Source organism: Tupaia chinensis, unplaced genomic scaffold (genome assembly GCF_000334495.1).
Source record: "Tupaia chinensis unplaced genomic scaffold, TupChi_1.0 Scaffold000017_1, whole genome shotgun sequence".
Lineage (NCBI taxonomy): Eukaryota > Metazoa > Chordata > Mammalia > Scandentia > Tupaiidae > Tupaia > Tupaia belangeri.
The window spans coordinates 633248-654618 of record NW_006159447.1 but is presented as its reverse complement, the minus strand read 5'-3'; positions in this window follow the sequence as shown (position 1 = coordinate 654618).

The window sequence follows — 21371 nt, the reverse complement described above, 5'->3', positions numbered from 1 at the left end:
GTATTTAACAAGCACTCCAGCTGATTCTTATCAGAAGGCAAATTTTTAATATACTTCAAAGGTGAAGGGTGCAGAAGAGTCTCTTGGGTACATTTCTTCACGAAACAGATTGGCCCTCAAACTGAGATAATGGTACACATTCTCCCAAGTGAGCATTCCTTAGCTCACAAAACCACTATTACTGATTGGATATGTTGCATCCCTCAGGTGTTTGGGGAGCTACATCGAGGAATAAGATTAGTATTAGAAAGAGCTTAAAAGAAACACTAGAGGCTAGGCGCTAGGGAGGAAAATGATCTCTTATTCTTCATGATGCTAACTCTGAAGTATCACTATTACATTTTCTGTATTTTATGTACATTCTTTGTCTTCTCCAATATATTCTGGACTCTTTAGTGGTAGAGATGGTGTCTCAGTCATCTTTGAATCTCCAGACATAATGGAAGTTTTGGTACATTTGATATTGATAAGGTAATGAATTAAATACTAAAATCGCTATGCTGAATAATTTTAATGAATAAAAAAAAAAACTTGGTCCATAAAGAATGGAAAATTCTTGGCAAACACTCTTGAACAGCAGGTGCATACCAAGAAAAGGTATTATAAGAGAGAAGTTCACACTGCAAAAATAAGAGTCACGGGTGACAGTTTTATGACAGTGTCTATACACACTTGATTCTACTGCTTAGACAAGTGAAAATTTCCCCAGCTAGGTCTTTACTTCAAATTAACCTTAGTCTCCAGCAGCACGAGCAATTATTTGGCTTGCATTTAGAGGCAGGAAAAGGAAAGAGATTCTTCTTTTATGCCTCATTAGGCTACAGAATAAGTTACACAATACAAATGTCCCTGAAAGGATTAATGATACAGCTCAAGATAGCTACTATTTGTTCTAATTGGAAATACGATCATCATTTCCTCTGATCTTCAGATCTGGGGATGAGCAAGGATCACAGCTGAGCAGTAAGTAAAGAGGCAACTGGAGAGAAGCAAAATCATCTGAAGTCAGCCATCTTCAGTTTGTCCAATGTATCTTCCCAAATGTGCGTTTTCCTGGAAGTAGTAGCCAGACAACTGAACGGTACAATTCTAACATTACTGAGTAGTATTACTGAATAGTGCCCTCACACTATGAGTACTTTGGGATTAACAGAGTGTTGTAGGGGGGTCTATATGGAGAATTTAAGTAGTTGTGTAGACTTACGGCAAATATGTTCTAGGCTAATGTGTCCCAACTCTTAGAATTCACATTTAGTAAAAGGACTAGAAGGGATAATTTATTAGTGATAATCCATTGGATTTTATATACATGTAGGAAGACTGTGAATACTGTACTATTACTACTACTGCTAATAATAATAAATTTGAGACGTTATCTATGAGCTGTCCAGTTATTTCTATCACATTAGTCTGTTAATCTTAAGATGTTCTTAAGAACATCTCTGAGAACTAGATGGCTTTGGCTTGAAGATGAACTCTTCCACTACTAGCTATACGATTCTGGGCAAGTGACTTAACCTGTTGTCTTAGTCTGCTATTGAGTTGCAATTAGAAATATCGAATCTGTGGAGCTGGCCGGTGGTACAGTGGTTAAGGACATTGGACTCCCACTTGGCTGACAGTGATTTGAGTCCTGGACCTGGAGATTTTTCCTCTCTTTCTATCTTTCTCTCTCTTTCTCTCTCCGGAAGTATTAAAATATCAATAATTATAAATGAAATTAAATAAAATAATTTAAAAAATATCAAATCTGTTCATGTATAAAAAGAGAAGTTTGGTTGATTCACTCTTCTGGTGGTTAGAAGATCCAAAGGCCTAACAAAATGATGAAAGCCAGAACTTTGTGCAGAGCGTGGTCTGCACCCAGGTAGCCCCTGTCTTCCTCATTCTCTCCTCTTGTAAGTTCACCAGGACTTAATCATGGAGGTTTCATCCTAACAACCCAGTCACAATTTTTCTCCCACAAGCCTCAACCTTTTGACATCACAATTGAATATAGTTTTCACTCTTTTAAACCCATTACTATGACTGTACTCATGAATTTGGAGAGGACAAATAATTCAAACTCTATCACTGTGCCTCAGTGTTCTCATCTGAAAAATATGGATAATAATATTCCTGCTTCAAAAGGTCATTATGAATATTAAATAAGTTGATCTATTCAAAGTACTATATTATCTCGGCTATAGCAGACAGTTTCTGTGTTACTTGTTATTCTCTGCATACCACTTAACAATAGTAAAATATTTGGTCGTCTAAATGATTTGCTTCATTGTTTAAATGGAGTAGTCCACTAAAATATACCCTCCATGAGAGACAGTGATCTTGTTTCATTGATTACCATTGTGTCTCCAGCATTCAGATAATGTCTAATGGGAAGTAGATGGTGAATAAATACTTCTTGAAGAATGTGTTAGGTAGAATCAGAAATGGGGTCTATGGTTCTAATGAATAAGATAAATACCCTGGAATTGGAAACAGCCAATATGAGTTCTCATATTGTACCTAAGCTACCAAATAACTTGGTGGCCTTGAACAAGTTTCTTCATTTTCTAACTTATTGTTTTGAGATGATATAGACCTATCTCCAAAAGTTGTTTTGAGAATAAAATAAATACCATGTGTGAAAATGACTTGTACTTGGTAAACAAAACATTCTTGAGAAACAAAGTAAATTCTTTTCTTTTTTTTTTTTTTTTGGAGAGGTTTTTGCTATAGGGCATGTGCACTCACCAGAAAGACAGAGAGAGACAGAGAAACAGAAAGTGAGAAATAATCCCCCAGGGGGGATGGCCACGCCGCAATCCCTTCTCCTCCATTCTCCTCTCAGGATCATGGTTACAGGCGCACACACACCTGGCATGAGTTTAAGCCACGGGGTCTGGGACTCAAAGTGTGGTCGACTACTTGGGGGTCCAGTGACATAGTCATTACGCTAACTGCTGGTCCCAACAAAGTAAATTCTAACATTAATTCCTTAAATGGGTTCCAGTTGGTGGTGTGGTGATTAAGGTTGCTGTATCCCACGTGGTGAACTACACGGTTGGAGTCCTGGACTTCTCTACTTGAAAAACATGCTGGGTACAAGTGCATGCATGCCCAAAGTTCTGAGAGAAGAATGGAGGAGAAGGATCGCAGCATTGTCATTCCCCTTGGGGGATGATTTCTCATTTTCCCTATCTCTCTATAACTCTGTCCCTCTCTGACAAGTGCATGTACACCCTATGACAAAACTAAAGCAATGAAAATAAAAAGAAACTTTCTGAAATACATTCATAAATTTTAACTTGTTTGCTTTTTATAATAATAGGAAATGGCACAGATAAAAGAGTGCCTTATCTCGAAATGATAATTACTCGCTATGAGAGAATGCACTTAAAGTTCCAACAACACTTTCATGATAGATAAGGGAAAATTGATCCAATTGGGATAATCTTTAAAAAATGGGGTTAAGGTAATACAAATAATTTTTTCATAAAATATGATAATTTTGGTTATAAGGACAGTGAAAATAATTATCAAAAATAATGATAACTTTTTTTATAAACATAATTTTGGGTAAAACTGTATGAAAATACAATATAGCATTCTTTCATATTTTATTGACTTTCAAAGCATCATTAAAAAAATGGGTCACTTTTGAAAAATGCTTCAGGTTTAATAAGATTTCCCAAGCACTTTGATTATTATTTTGAATTTGAAGCTTGAAAAAAAATTCCTACCTTGTCACCAACTTTGCCTTTCCTCACCGTCTATGGTTTACAATTGCCTAACTAGGCCAGACCCTTCTGTATCAGTTACTTTGCGTATGATTTGCACTATTCTTCTGCTCTATGTCCTTTCATCACTTGAAATTCTGAAACTTTTCTGAGATTTAGAGTCATGTGTGGCAAAGGATTTGCATGATATTTATAGACTAATGATCAAAGACATTGACTTAATGGTGAGAGATAGATACGAATCTTAAGAGAAACGGGATGTGGAGAGCAGACTAATTTTATAAATGATCAAGTCATTAGAGCATTAGAGAATATTTTCATGTTATGATGGCTTTTACTTTCCTGTGCAGTCTCATTATTGAGCAGACTCAGATAATAAAATTGAGATAATAACCTCTGTATTATTACTATCTTCATTTTATAGATGATTAAAATGCAGCTCAGAGAAGTTTAGTGACTTAAGGCAGTGCAGCAAGTAAATACTCTTTCCTAATCCACGCTCTTTATGCAAAGGAGCAGATAAATTTGGGATTAAGGGTAAATCTGTTTTCTCTTTTTTAGTTGCAATTTGGATTCATACTTTACTGTAATAAGAAAGAGTTTTTCAAAAGACTCATCCCTTTGAACATCTCTTAGGAGTTCTGAGTATTCTCAGGTCCGAGACTCAAGTCTTCTGCAGTTGATTTTTTGACCGCCAGAGAAATGACTGTAGGGGCACCATGTCTGAGAATTACTCCTCAAATACATTGAATGGAAACATGGAAAGTGCTTGGTTCTGAGAATCATAATTTACTGGTTCTAGATTTAGCTACAAAGTTGATGAATTGTCAAAAATCAAGTATGACCTTGGGCAAGAAGTCTTCTCATTCTGTGTATCAACTTTTTAACTCTAAAATAAAAATCCTGAACTCATTGGTTACTAAAGACCTTTACATAGCAAGATTCCAAGCCTGTCTACCACCTGCATGCCAGTAAAGGACAGTCGGGCTGTGAACATGAGCAACAAGATCTGGCCTAAGTGGAATGTGACAGTAGTCCTGTGCTTTCCTCCTCCTGGCTGTGGGTAATTATCTTCCCTTCTTTAAATCTCAAATTTTCTAAAAGCCAGTATATTGGGAAGAATGACTTCAAGAGTCTGACACAACTAGGTTCAAATCCTTACCCTGTGATAGAAAAGTGTTTGAATTTCAGGCTTCTTATTTCTCAATCAGAATATTAGGCAAATACTGGCTATTTTTACTAAGAGTTAAATTTGCTGATATCTGTGAAATACTTAATACATAGCAGAAACTTATTGGGTTGTCAGAAAAGTCATGACATACTTTTTCTATGTCTTTCTATGCAAAAATGCATCATGACTTTTCCAACAGCCCAGTAGTAGAGGCCAGCTCCATCACTTTTCTTATACCTTTTCCAAGCACCAAAGATCTAAAACACATTTGCTACAGGGCCATTACATTCCATTTACTGGGAGAACATAGCAACATAAATGGTTAAAAGGAAATCCTTATTAATTTAAGTGAGTTAAGATACCTGCATTTTTTTTTTTCCAGAGCCTGAGTGCACTGGAAAGGAGAGTCAGAAAGAGAGAGAGAGAAGGAAGAGGAAGAAAGCAACCCCCAATAGTGCATGGGCACACCACAATAGCTCCTTTTTATTTTATTTTGCTATAGGGCTCATACACTCCCCAGGGTTGGGGGGCAGTGTAAGAAAGTGCCCCCTAGAGGGGATAGTCACATCAAAATCCCTTATTCTCCATTCTTTTTCTTCAGGCCAAAAGGCCTAGCACACTCATGTGCCCAGCATGTTTTTCAAGACACCAAGTCCGGGACTTGAACTGTACATCAGCTATGTGGTATTTAGTCCTTTATCTCTCATGTCACTGCAATTTCTTCTCCATTTCTCCATCCTGTTGAGATTTTGGGCATGTACATACATTGTAGTTGAGATTCAAACCATTATAGCTGGGATTCAAACACTGTGTGCTCAGGCTCCTTTAACCACAAGGGTATGGGGTCAAGTCTAAGATACCTATTTTTAAGCTATGTTTATTTAAAAGAATTAATATTGAAGCTGTTATTAGTTTTTTGTGCTTCCACTTGGAAGTTAATGAAAAAATTCTTATGTGATCACATCTAAGTCAGCATCTTTTTGTGCCCTTAAACTTCAGGTCATTGCTTGGCTCTTGTGCTAATCTCAGAAAGCTTGGTGGTTTTATTGCCAAAACCAGTGTAGAGGATCAGATTTGCCTTTTAAAGATATCCTTATTTTCCCAGTATGTCCCTTCTTTCCGACAGGCCCAGTTGAGCATTTCTGTAGGACTGGATTTAGGTCCTTTGGCTGATGGTCACGTCTCCTTTAACACTTTTTTTGGGAGTTCAATTTTTTTTTTATTTCCTTTCTTCCTTCTTCCTTTCTCTTTCTCTCTCTCTATTTTTTCTGCCTACCTATCTATTTACCTATCTATCCATCCATCCTGTGAAAAACACTGATGTCAAATATTTTCTTGATTTGAGACTTGTATAGAATACTTCAAATAGGTTTTTGGGGTGAAAAATAAACTAGTTGTTTGAATCATTTTACTTAGTTATCTTGCAGAATATCTTTTTTTGTTTTTTGAGAGGTTTTTGCTATAGGGCGCATGCGTTCGCCAGAGAGAGACAGAGAGATAGAAAGCGAGAAATCACCCCCCAGGGGGGATGGTCACTCTGCAATCCCTTCTCCTCCATTCTCCTCTTGGGCACACATGCACACGCGCCCGGTGTGAGTTTAAAGCCAGCGGGTCTGGGACGAGAACCGTGGTCAACTACGTGGGAGTCCAGTGACATAGCTATTACGCTAACTGCTGGTCCCCAGAATATCTTAATAACATTTTATTTTATGAGTTTCTATCATTTACACTTGCATAAGATTTCTTTTGAAGAGATTCAGAGAAAATGGTTCCTATTTTCAATGAACAAAATTTCAGTTCTTCAGAAAATGTCAAGCTTTCCTTCAGAAAGAATTCAAAGCCAGATCACCCTTTGAGAGCACCCTGTTCTACTTCACTTGGCTTTGTGATTCTCACAGCAATGGAGGAGGATTCTGTGTGTAGGATTTGGGCATAAAGCCAGATGGGAGTCATGACAATGATGATGCAATTGAGTAGTTCAGGAATCTTGTCTTCTATATTTCGGATAGTGGTCATTTATAAGTGACCAGAAATCCAAACATGATCAAGAATAGAGGTGGATATTAAGGCTTGGAGGCGCAGGTATATCTCAATGAAGATGTCCACTTGGAGGAGAGGGTAGGTTTAGATACATTATGTCAAGCCCTGGTGACCAGAGTTTAGAATCTGAAGTTATGAAGAATGAGAAGCTGTTTTATTCTGGGTAGATATGATAACTATATCTGCCATTATTTCCTATGTACCTTACATGATTAGAAAATTTAATACTACTCTATAATTATATTCCATAATCATAGTACAAAAATATTATCCCTTATAATGGCTATTTTCCTCCTTGTTTTCTGAAGCAAATGTCAAAACCCAGCCATGATATTTCAAATGGTAATTGGAAGACAGAATCATTTTCCTAAGTTTCAGAGATGAATCCTTGACACATATATAAACTTTGATATGAATCATTATTTCACTAGAATGAGTAGGAGAATAAAAAGTATTTTCATCTCCTTTGAATGCAATGGTCTCTGGCATAGGCTCTGGCTCAGGACAGATTTTCCATATACATTTTTTTTTAATTGAGATGATTATGTTTTGAATGTTAAGAGCAAAACAGATCAAGCCAACTTTTCTCTGAAACAGTGTTATTTTCTTTAAGCCATCACTTTCTTGGAGTTGAAAACTTTACTTGATCAATAATGACTTTTCTGAAAACCATTAGTCCAGAACCCCATAGATTGACTTTTGGGGCTGCTGGGAACTGCACATCTGTCACCTCTCTTTGACAATCTGCAAGGTGTGACTGCAGCATCTGCAGAGAGTGGATTAATAATGCTGTCCTTCTTTGCGTGAGAATCCCCAAGGTGGAACGAGAGGCTCAACAGTACTTCTGCACATGCTTAGCATGCTGGCCAAAATTAAACATCTCATTTGAAAACCAAGACACACAAGAAGAAAATGGAACAAATTCCTAGCTTTCAATTGCATTGCAAATAGCACTGCATAAGGTATAGCATCGAGTTCTGCCTAGATAATTCTGAATCTAATTGGTTCTTCTTTAATAGAAGAGCAGTTGAGCTACTTTGATGTTTGAGTCTAGGTAAAAATATCAAGTATGTCATCTACTTAATACTTACATCCAACCATTCATTCACTCATTTTCGTGAAGAACTGTTGAACCATCCATCATGTGATACAGATGAAACAGAGGATAAGACAAACATATCCCCTATCTCCATGGAGCTTACATCTGGTGGTAAAGACAAAGAAGGAATAAATGAAGAAATAAATATGTAACATGATGTCATCAATGAATATCAGTAACCCAAAGAAAGATTGATATGGTGGTATCATAATGTCTAGTACCCGGTATTGTGAGTAGCAGTGACAGATAATGATCAGGGATGGAATTTCTGAGGAAATACCCTTTTGGCAGAGGCATAAATGAAGTCAGAGATGGGAGCATGTAGAGATCTAGGAAAGGAGTTTCTGGCGGGAGCATTCAAAGTCTCTAAATTGGGAATGAGCTTGCCGTTCTGGGAAACAGCAGTAAGATCAGCAAGACTGCTTAGAATTCAGTGGAGAGCGAGTGACAGGGCATAGAATAAGAGAGTAGAAATGGGTAGTTCATAAAAGGCATCTTGCTGGGATTTTGGATTTCAATCTAAGTGTGAATGAGAAGGCAATGGATGGCATAAGAAAGGGAGAAGTAAGATCATCACAAAGCCAATATCTGGAGCAGCCTTGTTAAAAAAAAATGAAGAGAGACAAGAGGATATGTCACATCTATGATCTTGCAGTTACACACATATCCCATTGCTCAGAAATTATCTATAGTCCAATATTTGTCTGTGTTTTGTCTGGGTACGTGTGCAACTGAAGTTTGGGCATCTATTACTAAAGAATGGTAGATGTTGGAGACAATAGTAATTCTGATACCAATCTATTTCTCTGGCCACTTGAATGTTCTTGCATACCTTTTTCCTGCTCCTAGAACCCACTCATTTTCCCTAAGGGTCACACACAAAATCTTGCCTGCAGCTCAAAGCTCCAGAGCCACACATGATATACAGTCCTCTTACAGGACTAGATGCAGCTGCTCGTGACCCAGTGAAATATAAACTAAAAGGCCAGACCACTAACTAATGTAAAGAAAAAGATTAGAAGCTATGTAGCTGCTTTAAACATGCAAATAACCCCCCCCCCCGCAACTCACATTTAGAAAAAGGGAGAATCTGAACAAGTAATACTTTATAACAATTACCAAATACTATCATGCAGAAATACCAAAGATGACAGTATTAGCTTGCTGGAACTACCAAAAGAAGGCAATGGAGAACATAAAAAAGGGAGAAGTAACATCATCACACTTAGTTCAGTATGGGCCAGCATTCCCTCTCTCATTGTCTGGTTAGGAACACTTACTGGGAAGTGCTTGGACTCTAGGCTTATCTCCTGCTGAGGCTGCTTCTTCAAAATCACCAGAGTAAAGAAGTTATTAACCTTTCAACCCTATAAGTCTCTAAATATTTAGACACTGCCCCAGGCCAAAAAAAGAAAAAAAAAAAAAGAAAAACAAGTGCTTGCTTAAACAAAGCTGAATTTCTGTCCATCTCTACTTTCAAGTACACAGCTTTTGCTAGCGTTCAGTTTTTTATATAGTTTTGCTGCAAATGGAAAGAAGCAGTGAACAACACTGTGCACTGAAGTTCTGAAAAAAATTTGACACTTTCCTATAGTGGGCTCAGTCAGCATAGTTTCTGATTTTCAAGTTATCACAGGACACATTGTGATAGACAGAATAATGACCTACCAAAGGTGTTCATGTCCTAATTCTTAGAGCCTGTGACTATATTACTCCATAAGGAAAAGAGAAGTTAAGGTATAATAGTAGATGCAATTAACAGTATTAACCAGCTGACTTTAGGATAGGAAGATTATCCTGGATTATCTAGGTAGTCCTGGCTGATATGGCTACTCAACGGGTTGAAAATGTAGACCTCTCTCTTGTTCTTCTGTTCATCCACATGGTTGGAAGAAACTCATTTTAGTTACCAAGATAAAGAAGTAAGTGAAGGATACACACCTTCCCTTCGGTGCCATAACTTGAAAGTTGCACACATAACTAATATTCTCGTTCTTTTGTCTTGAAATTAGTCATGTACGACATTTAGCTACAAGTGAGGGTGGATAGCAAACATAATATTTATTTTAGTGGCCATGGGCCAATGTAAGATTTGAGGATTTTATTTTTAGAAGAGGAGATTAAAAATAACAATTTGTGCCACATAGAGTTATTGTATTGTGCAAAGACAGGGCTGATTTCAATTTCAACTCCAACTAGGAAAAACAACTTCCCAATGAACTGAATTTAAAATCCCTCCTTGGGCACCGAAGTGGCATGAGATCATCACAGAATAAGCGAACAATCCACTAAGAGACTGAGAGCTGCAATGGTGCATGGGCAAGTAAGTGTTGAAATCAAGCAAAAATTCTTATGGAAAGACTGACTTAAAAACTTCTACATTTGAGAAGTGGACATTGTAGAGAATATCTTGTGATGGGAGAACAATGTGGAACATAGAAAAGATGTTCTAGGTAAGACCAATCTAGAGACTTCTCCCTGAGTCACTATAGTGAAGAGTTACCAGTCTGTCACTAGAATCTACTGTGTACTGTTTATAGACACGTGTAAGTATGGAGATTAAATTATATATGGTTTTCCTTTCAGAGAATAGATCTAGTAACTCTCAATAAATCTTTTTGTCTACTTTTTGAAAATCTTTACAAACTCTCTCCTCATGAGTGTTATCACATATAAATATACGGAGTAGTTAGACCATACATACTGGACACCAGATTCCAGAACCTTGTGAGGGAAAACTCAGGTAGGAAAGTCCACTATAAAATTCTGACCAGATGTGTTACTCAGGGATCTTAACCTTTCTAAATCACTAAACAGTCGAGAAGTAGCTTGACAGTTTAGGTCACTGTGTTCTTTCACCCACAGAAGTTCTGACATTTGTGCTAAATATCATTGGTTATTTGTTCACTGTCCTATGAAATATAAGCAATTCAAAAGCATCCCAATGTCTTACTACTTAGAACTTTAGTGATCCTCTTGGCTGAAGTTCTTTGTTTTAGCTGAGAATGGAAATTGATACTCAGAAAATAAGTGAGCTGTCCATGCTAAATGGTTAGTTATTGACAGAGTCACACCTGGAGTTTAGTCTTCTGTTTCTTAGTTCTCTACTCTTTGTGTGGTACTTAATTTTCTGTTTGATTTTTCTCCTTTCTATATTGCATTTACTCAAGTATATATGTGTTGATCATCTTCTTAAATATTTCATTATGCAGTCCCCCACTACTCATTTTAGTTCTCATCCTCAGAAATCATTATTCATATGTGAGGCCAGCAGATGGTGTAGTGGTTATATCACTGGATTCTTACATGTTTGACTGTGGTTGGAATCCAAGACCTGGTAGCTTTAAAATCATGCTGGGTGCTTGTTTGTATGTGACCAAGATCCCAGGAGGAAAACAGAGGAGAGGGTATTGCAGCATGGTCCTCCCTGGGGGGTGGGGAGGATTTTTCACTTTCTCTCTCACTGTTTCTGTCTCTCTTTCTCTCCAGCAAATGCATGTGCCCTAAGGTAAAAACCTCTAAAAATAATAAAAGTAATTTCTCATATGAGTTGACTATTCTCACCCCTTAACATATCTATGTTGGTATATACTATTCATAAAACAGTATTGTTGTTTTCTTTTTATTATTAAATAGTTAATGCTATACATAATGCTCTGGAATTTGCCTTTATTTACTCAAAAATATGCTTTTATGATCTATCTATATTGATATACAGATCCAATTATTTTTCTTCTAATTAATGTTTGGTGTTCCACAATCCAAATCATATTTTGTTTATCTATGCTATTTAGCCATGTCTCTTTTGGTACATACTGCACTTGTTTCCAATATTCATTATTAAAGCTCATTAAATTTATGCATGTAGTATATAAGACTTTTTAAAAAAAAAAAATCACCCCATACCAAAAAAAAAAAATCAGAATAAAAAAGGCTCTAAAGAGCATAAATTTCCATTTGGAGTTGAATGATGTGTAGAAAAGGTTTGGATTTTAATTACATTCACATTAGATAATTCATTAACTGTATTTCGCATTAAACATATTTGTAATCCTAGAGTCATAGACTTGTAGGATTAGAAGAAAATCAGAAATCCTCAAGTTTATCCTCCTCCTTTTGTAGAAGGAACAATAGATATGACAATTTTAATGATTTCCCTCCAGTATTATAGAATGACTATTGATGGTTTATGCATCTTTCCATCTGTTTCATGGGCAACTTTACTTGCCATCTCCCAGGTTAAAATTCCTTGAATCATCCTTGACCTTTTCCCTCCCCAAATCTCTCCCTTCTTATTTTTAACTTATTAAGCTGCTTCTAAGGAATCTTCTGTGATCTAGTCTCCTCTCATCTTAGTCTACCCAAAACCACTACTCTGTGATGTCAACCAGTTGTCTAGAATATAGGCTCTATAATAGCAAGAACAATTCTCCTTTTTGCTCATGGTAGCTAAGGCTATTCTAGAATAGTTCTATTTTTTTTCATCAAATGTATTCACAGAATTATCAAAAGAGTCTCAAGATCTTTGTCAACACTGTCCAACAAGAATTCAAATTGGCAAATGAGATGGAACCCATTTTTCACACTTAATATGAAGCTGGGTCTGTCTCTAGGTCAGATGCTTGTAAGTCCCCAGAAATGGTGATTTGTACTTATCACTTATTTTTTACAGTTAATTAAGTTTTATTATCTTTATCATGCACTCTAGATGTCAAGTCCTTCCCATCCTCAGGATCCAGTTCATTTTCCTCCTTCCTTGAAGGCTGTTCCAACTATTTCTGTTCAGTGGCCATGGAAAGGAAAATTTCTTTTCATTCCTATGGTACTTATCTTACATGATATATAAATAGCTCATGTTTCTAACTCTTCTCCTGGATGCCCTACAGATAAAGATCATACTGTCACTTTCCTTGTCTTCCATACAACATCTACACGACTCTGAGAATCTAATAGGACCCTGTGACTTACCGTGAGTGAAAGACAATTGAATGGGGAAAAGCACTAAGTGAACATAAAGCCTTCCACATGGAGTGTTTGCAAAGGACTGAGATGATAATTTGTCAAAAATTAGTACCAGAGGGGACCAGCAGTTAGCGTAATGGCTATGTGGCTGGACTCCCACGTAGTTAACCGCAGTTTGCGTCCCGGACCCAGTGACTTAAAACTCACGCCGGGCACGTGTGCGTGCGTGCCCAAGAGCCTGAGAAGAGAATGGAGGAGAAGGGATTGCGGCATGACCATCCCCCCTGGGGGAGGGGGCTTTCTCCCTTTCTGTCTCTCTATCTGGAGAGCGCACACGCCCTATAGCAAAAAAAAAAATCTCCAAAAAAAAAAAATAGTACCAGATTCTGGCAAATAACTTTGGCATTTCCTTTCTTTATAATAAAAGTAATATATGTTTATTTTAGATTTGGGAGAAAATACAAAAAGAAAATAAAATGATTTCTAATAACTTCTGAGGGTATTCAGTTTTGTCATTTTCCCCTTCAGGTTATCCATCTATGAATTGATTTGCTTATTTATAGAATAATCCATAATGATCAGGAAATACAGTTTTATATCTTCCTTTTTGCAGTTAATATTGCATCATCATGGTTTTCTCTATTTAATAATCCATTAAAAAATCTGGGGTTTTGGGATTTTTAAAAAAATTTTTCTATGGGGGCATGTGCTCTCATTGGAGAGATAGAGAAAGAAAAGGATAGTGAGAAAGCACCCCTCATGAGGGTGGGTCATGTCACAATCCCTTTTCCCTCATTTTTTTTTTGGATTTTGGGCATGCAAACACATGCACATGTTTCTTCAAGCCAGTGGGTCCACGACCCATGCAGTCCTCCATGTGATATCCAGCTGGCCCAAGAAAGGTTCTTATCTGGTTACACAATATTCCATTACATGAGCTGTTTCATAATCTCTCCAATGATCTATTATTGAACATTTAGGTATTTCTAGTTCTTCACTACTGCAAACTAATGTGCTAAGAATTATCAAGTACTTACTATTGGCCAGGAATTGTTCTGAGTTCTTTATAGTCAGTGACATTTTAAATGCCATAATAATCCTATTAGATGGTACTTTTAGAATATCCATTTTTTAGATGTGCAAATTAAAGACTATAGAGGTTGAGTTCTTCATCTGAGATTGTAGAGCTGATAAGTGATAAAGTCAGAATTCTCCCACAGGGTGTTCGACTCAAGAACCTGTACTAACCAGTATGCATACAATCACGGTAAATTCACCTAATGCAGAATTCCGTCCACATTTCTAATATTGTCTAATAGAAAAATAATAACACTTGAGTTACTAAATTGAAGGGTATAAAGCAGTTTCCTATTGCCAAATTAATCCTCAATTTATTTATACTTAATATATCCAGGGTAGGAGCCTACCCTGTTTCCCTGAGGGAGACATAGAGTCCTGAGCCATCCATGTCCACTGTTAAACCTTTCATCCAGCTACTCTACTATAGCATCTACCACATAACATTAGTTTGTTTACATCCGTCTTTGCTCTACTATGAAATCTTTGAGAATAAGACTGAGACTCATTTGTCTTTTAACTCACAATATCTACAACTGTGACAGATACATAGTAGTACTTGATATTAAAGAGAATATTCTGCAGTTTTAGGAGCCAGTTTGCTGTACACAAGTATAAGTCACTCTGTTTTTCTCTCTAGTGTCCATGTTTCCACAATACGGAGCTTCAGCTGGAAACACTATGGTCCCTCTGCTGATTCCCACCCCACCTCTTTCTCTCTCACAACCTAAAAACTAACTCTCCAAATCCATCTCAAGTGCTATCTTGGCCATGAAGCCTTTCCTCTTCCATCATCTCCACCAGTGCTAGAACTCTCCCCTTCCAGACTCGGCTAAAAAATTGACTGTTTATAATATATACTATGGCAATAGATTTTTAAAAGTCAAAGTTAGAATTTTCTAATATAATTTTTTGATGTCACTTATTAATTTTGTGTATTTTTTATTCTTTTCTCACCCTAAACATACGTTAAGATTCAAGCATTTGCATTCTTTTTCCAAGATTTATGAAGGTGGTATACCAGAAGCACTCAGGATTCCCCCGGCCTTCAAGGATGGGCCAAGGGGCTGTAATGTTCCCAGCTTTTTCCTGAAATGGGTTAGTGTGGCTTCAGCTATCATGATAGCTTGGCAGAACATTTAGGGTTCATTGATTTTTCCCATCTCTCTCCATGTAAAGAGCTGTATCCTCTATCGCAGAGGCTAGAGGCTCATAGAGTTCTACAGACAAGTTCAAATACTTTCCAATGGAGTGGTTGAGGGACTCTGTAATTAACCTGTTTTCCTAGAAATCTCTAGAATTCTTGATTACAACTATTTTTGATCAACATAAAATTACTAAATTTCTCCTGGCTGAAAAAATATTGTCAGATAATAAAACCTTGCTCCAGTTGCATGTCCCAGTCCTAAAACGAGGCCTGTGTTTTTGATTACCCATCATCTTTCATTGCAATTCATCTGTATGTTATTTTTAGCATATTCTGCATTTCACAGATGACCATGTTTGTTTTTTTTTTTTCCTCTTGGTATCAGCACAGCTTTTTCAGTAAAAATTCTTTGGCATATTAATATGCCCTAATAAATCTAGTACATATGTCTTTAAACCACACATGTAAATATTTCATTTGCTATTAAATTTGTTGAAACATTCATCTCATAATATTTTTCTATTTTCCTGTCACTAGAACTCTCCAACTTGCCTCTGAGATCTGTACTTATGGAAAATTAATATTTAATGTAGAAATTGTGTAGTCAGGAATCTGGTGGGCATGAAGAGAGGCAGAAATGGGCAAGAAGAGTTTAAAACAGAAAAGGAGAATTTAAAATGAGGATACCTTAGTTTATGGTAATCTTAACATAGTGGAAGTGAAAGAGGTAAAGGTACCATTGTTCGTGAGAGGCTGTGTAATGGAAAAACAGAATATAAGCATTAAAACAATGGAAAAATCAGAAGAGCTGATGGGAAAATCAGATGGTGGTAATACAGTTGGCAAAGGTGAAGGTGAATTCCAGAATGGAAAATCATTTTAATGATTTTCCAGAAGGGTAAAAACACAGAACTTAAAGCAGAGGTTATACACCTCTCCAATTTCTAAACTCTACCACAAATTTTAATAGCATTTAGTAGTTTAACAATAGCATTCACAGTCAGACAACTTTATTAGGCATAAGGGAAGTAAGTCAATAATGAAATTGTTTACTGACCAAACACTACAATTTCAATAACTATTAAGACTCCTGTAATGAAAAGATTGATTCCAGATTTTGGCAGAAAATAGTCTGGCAAAAACAAAAACAGTTCTTTGGGCTTGGCATGGAGCTCTGCTATATCTTTGCCAGGCCAATCCCACACTTAGAAAGAGAGGCAAGAAACTACTGCGTACCCAGGGTGAGTGATCATATTGAAAACAGAGGGAGAAATATGAGAGTCAAGATTTAAGGATTCATTTCTATTTGTTATTTAATTCACTCAGTGAACACCTAGAAAGTACCAAACATGATTGTAGATTCTAAGAATAAAAAACTATTTTTTATTTGACCCTTTACAAAAATATTTTGCTGATTACTTGGATAAATGTAATTTGTGTTTGTTTATTGCAAGGTGCTTGTTCTCTACAGAGAGAGAGAGAGAAAGAGAGACACAAAGAAAGATAAAAAAAGTGAGGAAGCACCCCCCCGCCCCCCATGAGGATGGTCATATTGACATCCCTTCTTTTCCATTCTCCTCTTGGGATTTCAGGTACACAGGCACACACGTCTGGCATATTGTCCAAGCCCCTGGATCCAGGACTCAAACAGCACAGTCAGCTATGTGAGATCCAGCTGCCTTAACCAACATATCATTATCTGGCTTTAATATAATTGCTATAATAGAGTTATATTTAAGTTCCATAAATGATAGGAGAATGAGCCAAGGATGTTAGTGAAAAATTCTAAGAAAAGTTGCCTTGTGACACTTGATGTCAGCTTTGAAAAACATGGAGTTTCTGGACATGAAGAAATGAGTAGTGGTTGAAAATTGCAGGTGGATATCAGGCATTTGAGATGCTGTTTCCTTGGAAGAGCAAATCTAAGGGCAAAGCTTCGTGTTACTCCTTTATTGAGTAGTGCTATTGTAGGGAGGCAGAAGAGAGGGAGTGTAGCACAGATGGTAGGAAAGCAAATATGGATGGGGCGGGATGCAGAGTGAGGGTGGGGAATACTTCAGGTGGCTGCAGCTATGTAGCAAGGACAGCTGATGGCTGAAACTTGTGGGGTGTCCTCCTAACGGCTCTGAATTCACATTTCTGAGAACAGTCCAGCTGTAGAGAAGGAGGAAGAATAGACAAAATCTATTCCTTCTCTTTTTTGTTCCATAGGCTGATTTAAACACTCCTTTGGGCATAGCTCCTTGGCACTTCTAAGTGTGCCACTCAGCCTTCTTAGTTGCTGGGAAAGTAAGAGCCCCCACGCTGTAGAGCATGTGTGTCTATCTCTCCTTCTCTCCTTGTCAGTCTGTCCTAGGCCTCTGTCTGTAATGGTAGTGGGTGTGAGAGCAACAATGATTTGACTCCATGATGCTGGGAATGCTCTAAACCTTTGCTAGGACCACTGCGGCAAAATGCAGATGGGTACAGTTGTGATAGCAAATGTAATTCCAACACAAGGAACATTAAATTGCTTGTTTGGAAAAATAGTGTAGGAACTTAAATGAGAAAGAAGACAAGAGAAGTCAGAATGTCTCCTGAAAGACATTGTTGGTAGATGGGAATCATGTAATTTATTTGTTAGCAAGTACAAAGCAATTGAAGGTTTCCTAAAAATACATGACATGATCAAAGTTATATTTTCGTTTTTTTGTTTGCCTATTTGGTAGGGGGATCTAACAGAAGTGGTATATAAAGTGGGGCTAGCGGGTATAGATGTTTGAAGCAAACTGTTTTGGTGAAGAGCACCAGGCCGTTCAGTTCCATATCATTAGGATGGGCCTATGGACTCCTTAAAGACACTCCTCCAAGGTTTTCCACATGTATCTTCCTTCTTGAAGGAGGTTGAACAGATACATGTATCTTGTCCCAGGATTTTACATGCATATGCATTGCATGTTTGCATTATAACAGTAATTAGTCACTCAATATTTAGATTAAATCTATATAGATAAATAAGCCCAATTTTCTCTTCACAGTCCAGAACCTGAGGAAGCAGAGGCTCAAACCTCCACATCCCCCATGGGGAAATATTGAACCACACAGGGGAGGTGGCAGTCCTGCCCTTAGCATAAATGGACTCTATCCTTTACTGTTCCTACCATGGTCTGAGCTTTGTCAGAAGACCGTAGTGAAAGCATCAGTCAGCTCACCAACAAGTCAATAGTCAGGGTGTACTGCATGCCAAATGCTGCCCTAGGCACTGAGGGGAAGGAGGGCACAGTTGGCAGTAAACTACTTAGTCTCAGGGTGGGCAGGACGGCAGCAATTCTTTACGTTACAGCGATAGACTTTGACCATTATTGAGGGAACACCAATGATGTATGAGATCAGGCTTATTATTTGTTGAAGCAAATACTGTTCCTTTAGAAAAAGGAAGACGGGGCCGGCAGGTGGGAGCTATGGACTCCCACATGGCAGACCACAGTTTGAGTCTAGACTTGGTGGGTGTCTCTCTCTCTCTCTCTCTCTCTCTCTCCCCTCCCTCTCCCTCTCCCTCTCTTTCTCACTCTGCCAATCTCTAGTTAAATTAAAATAAATAAATAAAGTTAAGATTAAAAAATAATTCTTAAATAAAAAAAGAAAAAGACACTAAAGAAAAGTAATTAAAATCATGAGCTTTGAAGCCAAGAATGCCTAGATTCAAATACTGCTTCTACCCTTACTAAGTAAGCTAGCATATCTCAGTTTTCTTATTTTTAAGGCAGAGCTATAATAGTTTTTCCTAATAGGGATGCTGGGAAGAGCCAATGAAATAATGTAAGTAAGTGCTTAGCATAGTATTTTCAGTGCATATTTATGTTACTACAGGTTAATAATCTCTTCCTCTCTTTTTTGGAGAGTTTTTTTCTATAGGGCACGTGTACTCTCCAGAAAGAAAGAGAGAGACAGACAGAAAGTGAGAAATCACCCCCTAGGGGAGATGTCCACACCACAATCCCTTCTCCTCCGTTCTTCTCTCAGGATCTTGGGCATGCACGCACACGTGCCTGGCATGAGTTTAAGCCACTGGGTTCGGGACTTGAATCACGGTCGACTACATGGGAGTCCAGCAACATAGCCATTATGCCAACTGCTGGTTCCCAGGATAATAATCTCTTATTTAGAGTACAGAAATCCCCAAATCACCAAAAACTGAAAGTAACTCATTTCAGGACTGCATGACTACAAATGTAATTATCACCCTTTAAAACAGTCTTTATGGTGCTGTTTGGAGGTCACTAAAGAGGACAACATGGTAAATCTATACAATATAAAAACCACTGATGACCCATGTTTGGGTTTGGGGAGACTAAACAATATATTATTCTATTTCTTGCCTGAGTACTGAATCCTCTGAGACAGAAAAAAGAATTGGGCAGATGAAGATTACAATACCTTGTTCATTACTGATAGAATGATTGGAAACTGAGACTTAGGGATGAGGAAACAATGGGCTGCCTAATACTTAACTCCAGCATGTAGACTTACTCGGCTGTCAGCACTGGTTGATCATGGGATTTTCATGCAGGGAGACAAGGCTGCTGTTGTAAAGTTCACTACATGGTTAAGAGCAAAGTAGGATAAATTTTTCTGAAATTAGGTAGGTCTGAATTAAAAAAATAAAAAAGGTGAAGGGAAGGAAATCAGTCATCCATTCCCTGTCTTTGCTCCAGATTTTATTAATAATCCTCCTCCAATGAGTAAAAGTTAGTGAGGCTACAGAGAAAGCCAGGATTGTTACTGGAATGGGAACATGAAGGGCAAAGGCAGTCCCATTTAATAATACATAGTCTTAATAAATAACAGAAGAAGGGTGGTCAGCATATGCATGAACATTCCTGCCTCTGCCCTTCCCATCTCAGCATGCATGCAGATTATGTACAATTAAGTATATATATTCGTGGGCATCTGAACGAACTGCACCAATTGAATAGTAAATGTAGATGCCACAGGGTAAAGTTCTCCTCCATTAGAAATTTAGCTAACTAGATCATTTGGTAACATACTTTAGAAAATTTAGATCTCACTTTCAGCAATAAAATCCTAGTTTATAATCGATATATATTTTCTTTCTTTTTTTGTTTGTTAAGTTTTAGCCTTAGGGTCTGTACACTCATCAGAGAGAGACAGTGAGAGGGAAAGTGAGAAATCACTGCCCCCCCCCAGAAGGGGGAGTAGAGGGGATAGTCATGCCACAATCCCTTCTACTTCATTCTCCTCCTGGGATCTTGGCCATGCACGCACACACACCCAGTGGAAGTTTGGAAGTTTTAAGCCGCTGGGTCTGGGACTCAAACCACTCTTGGCCATGTGGGAGTCCAGTGACATAACTGCTACACTGTTGGCTGGCCCCTATACCATATATTTTCTTTCATTAGGGAACCATGACAGAATCAGAAAACCTTAGCAAAATTTCACTCTGGAGTTCAAATGGAAACTTTCACCAAGGTCCATGTAAAAGATACATGCACTTAGTGGGTGAAAGACACACAACTGTCTGACCTGTCAGATTGTATCTCCTTCTCCTGACTAGGAAGTAATGAAAGATGGTAACAATGAGTCTGATTTCTGCTCTTTTTCACAAAACGTTTTTTTTTTTTCTGCTTTAGCATCAAAACTGTATCAACAATCTTCCCCCCCCCCCAAAAAAAAACCCTGAAACTCAATGGAAGATGATGCACCCATGATTTACAGACAGTACCAGCATTTTCTTCTGGTTGGACTATCTTTGGCATAACCCACATCTTAAATTTGAAGCTGTCATCATGCAAGGAAATTCATTCTACGGTACCATGGAGACTAGTCCTCCAAGGATCACATGCCACTTGTTTCTACAGTAGTCTCTAGCAGTACCATAGTGGGTGAAAGAGAGGGCGCTCTCACAGAAAGGTGGACATGAACTAGTTTGGTAGAAGTCAAGTATTATCAAAGCCATTGGGTCAAGTTTAACTGAAAACCAAAAGCAGCATGTCTGACGATAAGAGGTCCTAGAGAAATAAGATGATCAGAGAAGAAATTATTGGCCAGGCTTGTTTTCTTACTCATTTGGACAGAATAGATGCATAAAGTATGACATAAGCACACATAACAGGGCCTGTCATCACAAGGTCACTGCTGTACATATTAATATTAATG